General features: G+C 40.7%; 1 long non-coding RNA gene across 1 annotated transcript; it reads left to right on the top strand.

Annotated features, from left to right (window-relative positions):
• The first annotated feature begins 295 nt into the window (after positions 1-295).
• LOC124677883 lies at positions 296-2,486 on the top strand. The gene is made up of 3 exons (XR_006994264.1): positions 296-715; positions 972-1,068; positions 1,315-2,486. It is a non-coding gene; the product is annotated as an uncharacterized LOC124677883 (long non-coding RNA).
• Positions 2,487-5,970: the final 3,484 nt, after the last annotated feature.

The raw sequence follows: 5,970 nt of genomic DNA, 5'->3' as shown, positions 1-5,970 counted from the left end.
AAGAACGATGCAATGGACGAAGTGCAAGAGAAATAAGGAACTCAAAGAGACGCAGGTTGGACAATGTCTTTTCTCGGACGAACTAACAATATTGGATGAGAGAGAGACAGATCAGATTGCCCTCTCGTTCAAGCGTATTGAGAACAAGCAAGTGCGACCCCCTTTGCCCTATCTCACAGCTCTCCACGATATCCCCGTCGCGCGCTCGCGCTGGGCGAAAATTCTACCGCCTCGCCAGCTGATATGTACTGCAGTAGTACTACCACACAGCACGAGTACTGGAGCTGTACTGCAAGCGAGCGAGGACAAAAACGGCTGAACCTTTGCTATCCTCTCACCTTCGCTCTCTCCCTTCCAAAATCCCTAATTTCTCCCCCTCCCAATCTTCCTGGCGGCGGCAGCGAGCGAGCAGGCGGCTGCATTTACCGGGACTAGTGGCGGCGAGCGGGCAGCAGAGCTGCGAAGACAAGGTCAAGAACCCCGGTGGCCGCCTCCCCCACCACCGGGAAAAGGAGAGGAAGGGGAAAGGGACCCCCTTTTCCTCGCCCCGGCGGTCATCCGGGAGAAGGATGACCTGTGTGCCTCCAGATGTGCTGCTGCCGCGACATGGAAGCCGGCCTGCTGATGCTGCTCTCCTCCGATGTCGGGGACGACCGGCTGCTGCTGCACGCCGGTGAATAGTGGCGATTGGCGATCGAGTACTCCTTGATGTCAGGTCCGTTCCCCACTAGATTCATTCCTGCTACAATTGCAAGTCCTTATATCAGATCCAAGGGAGCTGAGGCATGTTAATTTATCTCCTTTGCAGTCCAGTACTACGATTAATTTTGTATTTCCCGAATGGATCTGCAACGAGTTTATCACCCTTTTATTCATTTCTTCTAATGGATCATCATGCCTTTTGCCTTTACGGTCACCCCTAAACTTTAATGGTCTCTAGCAGTATACCTAATAACTTACTATTTCCACAGAGAATCCAACATAACTAAGGAGTGATTTGACAAAGTTCTGAAAGCTGGTTCTAATGTTGTATTTACCACCAGGGGAATTGATGATATGTCTTTGAAGGTACTTTTCATCAACTCAGGCATAACCGGTTGCTGCTCATGTTCTTAATATGATTTTGTATATGCTTTCTTACGCACTTTTGATATTAGCTGGGCTGAGAATATGATGCAGCGCCTCAAGAGTTGCTTAAAGATGATATACCATACTCGATTTTGAATATAGCTTCAGCAAACTGTTGAAGTGTAATATAACTATAATTTAGAGAATATGATGCAGAGCATTTGTTCCTATGATCTTCCTTGTCAGAGCTATGAAGTAGTATCCGCCTGTCGCTCTTCTCGATGATGGTGATAATGCAAGGTAGCAGTGGCCTGTTAATATCAAGACCCATGAAGCAGTGATGCGAAAATGTTCAAGCAATTCACTCAAGAGCATGGTGTTTACTCTGGCAGGTACATATTTCTTATTTGATTGTACCTTTGGCCTGTTATTATCTTCTTCTTTTTTACTTCTGGCCTAACGAGTTTCAGGTCGTGTCGCTCTGTTCCGTGGTGCGTGTCTCTTCGGTTACAGTATTACCGTTTTAGGGTGCCCTTTTCTTACGACTGTTCTATATGCTAACTGCCTTTGATCATCGCTATAAGTTGTCTCATGTGGAGGTTGTGGACAGATCGCAGTTTGTTGGTGCCTGGCCGTACACCTCTGGTGTAAGATCGGCGATAGCACTGAAACATGCTCCAGCCACAATTTATATATGATCAAAAGCCATAATTAGCTTCAGGCTATCAGCATAACTAGGCCATACATATTTAGAGGACACTGTTTCTACTTTTGGGCATACAGTTTTTGTCATCTTTGCATACCATGTTTCCTCTTTTATGCGCTGGATTAGGAAAAAAAATCTTTGGGTTGCAAATAGCACAGTAATGTGTTCTTTGTTTATCTGTCAGTGAGAAAATCCAAGATCTTGTCTTGGCTAAAAGAGAGTTATGTGGATGGTGTTCCTCCCACTGAGCAGCATACAATGGTATCTTCTGGTGTTTTTACAGAAGAGAGTAGAGTGAGAAATGGAATATGGTAGGAAAAGGTAATAATGCTTGGTATGTAAGTCCGTTTTTATAAATTGCAAGTACTATATGACCTTGATCACACCTTTGTTCAACAGTTGTTTTTGCTCATATTTCCTTTTGAACTTCTTAGGTATATATTTGGTGATCATAGGCCTATACTGGTTAATTGTTAGCAATTGCTTCAAAAACCTGTTAAAGTTAGTAATTGCTTCTGGACCATAGGTATGAACACATGTCATTTTCATTAAGTCAAGTGTCCCACCTGAAGCCTCTTGGTAACAAAAATACGTTTACTTATGAAATATCTTTCAAAATACGGAATATGTATTGCGGGAAATCTGTGATAAAATGGGTCATGATGGGATGTATGCAAACTTTTGTTTCAGAAAACAGGGCACCAGGTCCAGGCTAGACAAGTGGTTAACCCTCTTTGTGATATCATACTTTTTCTTGCAATTCAAGGACTTACAGCTTAGGCCTTGAATCAGTTTGTGGTTTACCTTGCATCTTTTTGTGCCTTGTGCTCACAACAAATTGATGCATCTTCTACAGTACTTTTGTTTCAGAAAACAGGGCAACAGGTCCAGGCTAGACAGGTGGTTAACCCTCTTTGTGCCTTGCATTCAAGTGGTAAATACGTTTGCACGTATATAATGCCCGGTTTATAGGTTGATAATTATAGTGAATAAGATGTAGGTGCATATTCTGTTGAAATTTAAATTTTATTGATTGGAATTTTCTATCTGTGTTCTGGTGTGCTTGTCTTATCTATGCATTTGAAACTAGCAAACTATGTCTTTTCGAGATAGTAAAATTGAGGAAAACGGATTCAGTTCTTCAATAGAAAGATAATCGTTAAGACAGCTATGTACTCTTGCATTCTAATTAGCATTAAAGGCCTTGAGAAAGGCTGGCCCTGCAACCCTATTAGCCCACTCTGCAGAATCGAACCTGAAATAGATGTTTGCCTCCTCGCCAACTGCCCCTTTGGGCTTTTGGGCTTGATTGGTGGCAGCTGTCTTCTAATAAGCTTTTTGTTCAGCACTGCAAGGCCTGGAGTTCCATCATGCAGCTGTTGTGGTGGACATGGAAGGAAAGAAATGATAGCATCTTCCGGCGTCGCACTTTGCTGCTGCCGAAATGTCTAGACAGATTCCGTTGGACCTGTCGATGTGGTCGGACGCTCCAAAATGCTGAACCTAGGAAGACCACATGAATGACTAAATATTTTTCACTCTGTTGGTTGCTGAACGGCCGGCTGGGTGCTGCTGAGTCTCTGGTGCTTTCTATTCTTTTTTCTTTAGTTTTTTCGGTTTCGTTCCTAGCTTGGTTCGGTCACCCTTCAAACCCTGTAACTCTGCTCTAATCTATAATCAATGAAAAGCTGCGCTGACAACCTTTTCGTCTAGAAATGTTTCAGCTTCTCAGCCTTTTATTTTTGTTTTTCCAAGATTGTAAAATTGAGGAGAAAAGAATGCAGTTGTTCAACAGAAAGTAAATTGTTGCGACGGCTCTCCATATGTTCTACTCTTGCATTCTAATTAGTATCAAAGGCCTTTGTCTTTTCTATTTATTTTCTGAAGACTCTGGGTAGTACATGCAATTAGGCAACAATGTATAATCTTTCATGTCTTCAGTTTTCAATGCACTTGTGAATTATACACTCTTATGTTGTTTGATACCTGAGTACACTGTTATCTTTGTGTTACCAAATACGAGGACAGAAAGATCCCCACGTGAAGAAAAGATCTTGAAACGTGAAGCTAATAAGAGAAAAGCTGAGAAAAGAATATTAGCTCAGTGAAAATATTTGGGATAGAAGGTGTCGTGATTTGCTTGCACCTGACCAGAGAGGAGCTGCCCCATGGGGCAGCCCAACCACTACTACTATATACTAGATTTAAATGTGCGCCTTGGCGCACGATCCCGTGAAATCCGCGTCAATTTGCATTTTGTATAACAACGATAAAAATAAGTTGGGAAAATGAATAGCATTTGTAAATTTGAATTACCCGGTGCAAAGTCATTAGCTCGTGTTGAGCATGGAACTAACCATTCTGGTGGCACAAATGTACAATGGAACCATATACATACATGTGTAGGTTTGCATAACAGAAGTCACAATCTGTTTCTCACGAGTACAAAATGCAATACTTTCTATTGAGGAAGTATATGTTAGAAAGATTTATAGAACCTTAAATTTTTTATTTTCTGTGGTACAAAAAAGACATTAGTGTACAAAACATTTGAGTCACTCCAATAATTGTGATTATCCAAGTGAGTGCTTGAAATATCTTGAGATAAATAGCTGAAATTGAATGATAATTGGAGTCTTTGGTGACACTACACAGAAATGTTACAGGTAAAAGAAATATTATAGCAATATTGCAATAAGAGCAGAGTATTGTAAATCAGCAACAATATTTCACTTGGATATAACATAGCATGAAACTCAATCTGATTGACACCATCTAAGTCTCACATTCTCACAAAAGTAGCCTGTGAATGAAGTAAAAGCTCAACATCACAATAAGAACATCTTATCTTAGTGTCACCTCTATAGGATCAGAGGAGTAAAATATAGTCTGCAAAAAAAGGGCATATTACATCAAAAGGGCACGGGGAAATAAAGAAGTGAACTGTTTTACTGAGTAAAAGTTTAGTCTTCAGAAATCAGAACCTGGCGCCAATGTGTTTGCTCATCTTCGGGAGCTGTGGACACAACTGTGGTATCTGATCCTTGACTTATTTTCTTACGGATAATATCAAGTGGGTTTGAATCTGACGATAGATTTTGAGAAGACTGGGGTTCGTCCAGATTTCTTGCCTTGCATCCTCCAGTTTTACCATTACATACTGTCTTCCTTGACTGTTGTCCTGCTACATCTGTTGCTACACCGGTATTTCAGTTCAGTTCTTACTTAGACTTGTGATTGATATGAATGATTCTTTGTTGGGAATTACGATATGATAAGTTGACCACACATCCTAATGGAAAGTAAATGGTGTCTTGTTGTTATACTTAGGATGGCGTCGATAAATAAATAGGTGAGAGTATCGATCTCCCCCAATAGGGCATCTACAACATGGAAATCCTGAACCAAGCAGTCGATTTACAAATCAAGAGCTAGCTATTTTTTAAGTTGTGACAACACAATACAAAAAGGAGAAAAGGTAGCAAGAGGCCATGCATGGAAGGCATAAATCAAGAATAGTTATAAGAGGTTATCTGAGTTAAGGTAAGGGCCTCACTATTTGTCAGAGATTGATGGCCTAAGGGGGCAACTGTAAGTGAATTATCAATGGTTCTGGCATCAGAAGTATCATGTATCCCAGATCTTTTAGTGGCTGGGACAAAAAGGTATTCCAATACACATAATATTCTAGCTCCTTATTTGCAATAATAAATATTTCATGAGCACAATGTAATGCCATTTACTGGACACATTCTTTTTCCCCTCAAATCTGGATACAAGCTAGAGGGCATCTGGAAATTACTTGCAAGTGTACGCTAATTTGGGTCCTCGGATTCAGTTACTCAATCAAGACAAATTTTAAGTGCTGTAGTTTCAAAGAGGCAATAGAATGATTCCGCTATTTTCTTATTGAGACAAGAACGCAACAACATGATTGCAATTATAGCACTCTAACTTCGGAATAGTTGCAACTGTAGTTTCGGAGACGGAAAAATGAACTGTTTAGTTAGCAGTTAGAAGCTTTGCTAACAGTAGGAACAATTGGTAGTGACCACCTGAGCCTTGTGATACATTAATTTCTAGGTTGAACAATTAGCAGCCAGCAAAAATTCAGTAAAATAACCAATTTAGATAGGTAAGTGTAAAAACAAATGTAGACAACCAGAAACCTGAATCTTATTGAATGCAAGACCCTC

Source organism: Lolium rigidum, chromosome 7, assembly GCF_022539505.1.
Source record: "Lolium rigidum isolate FL_2022 chromosome 7, APGP_CSIRO_Lrig_0.1, whole genome shotgun sequence".
Classification (NCBI taxonomy): domain Eukaryota; kingdom Viridiplantae; phylum Streptophyta; class Magnoliopsida; order Poales; family Poaceae; genus Lolium; species Lolium rigidum.
The sequence above is the reverse complement of the archived record's forward strand: the minus strand, read 5'-3'. Positions and strand labels throughout refer to the sequence as shown.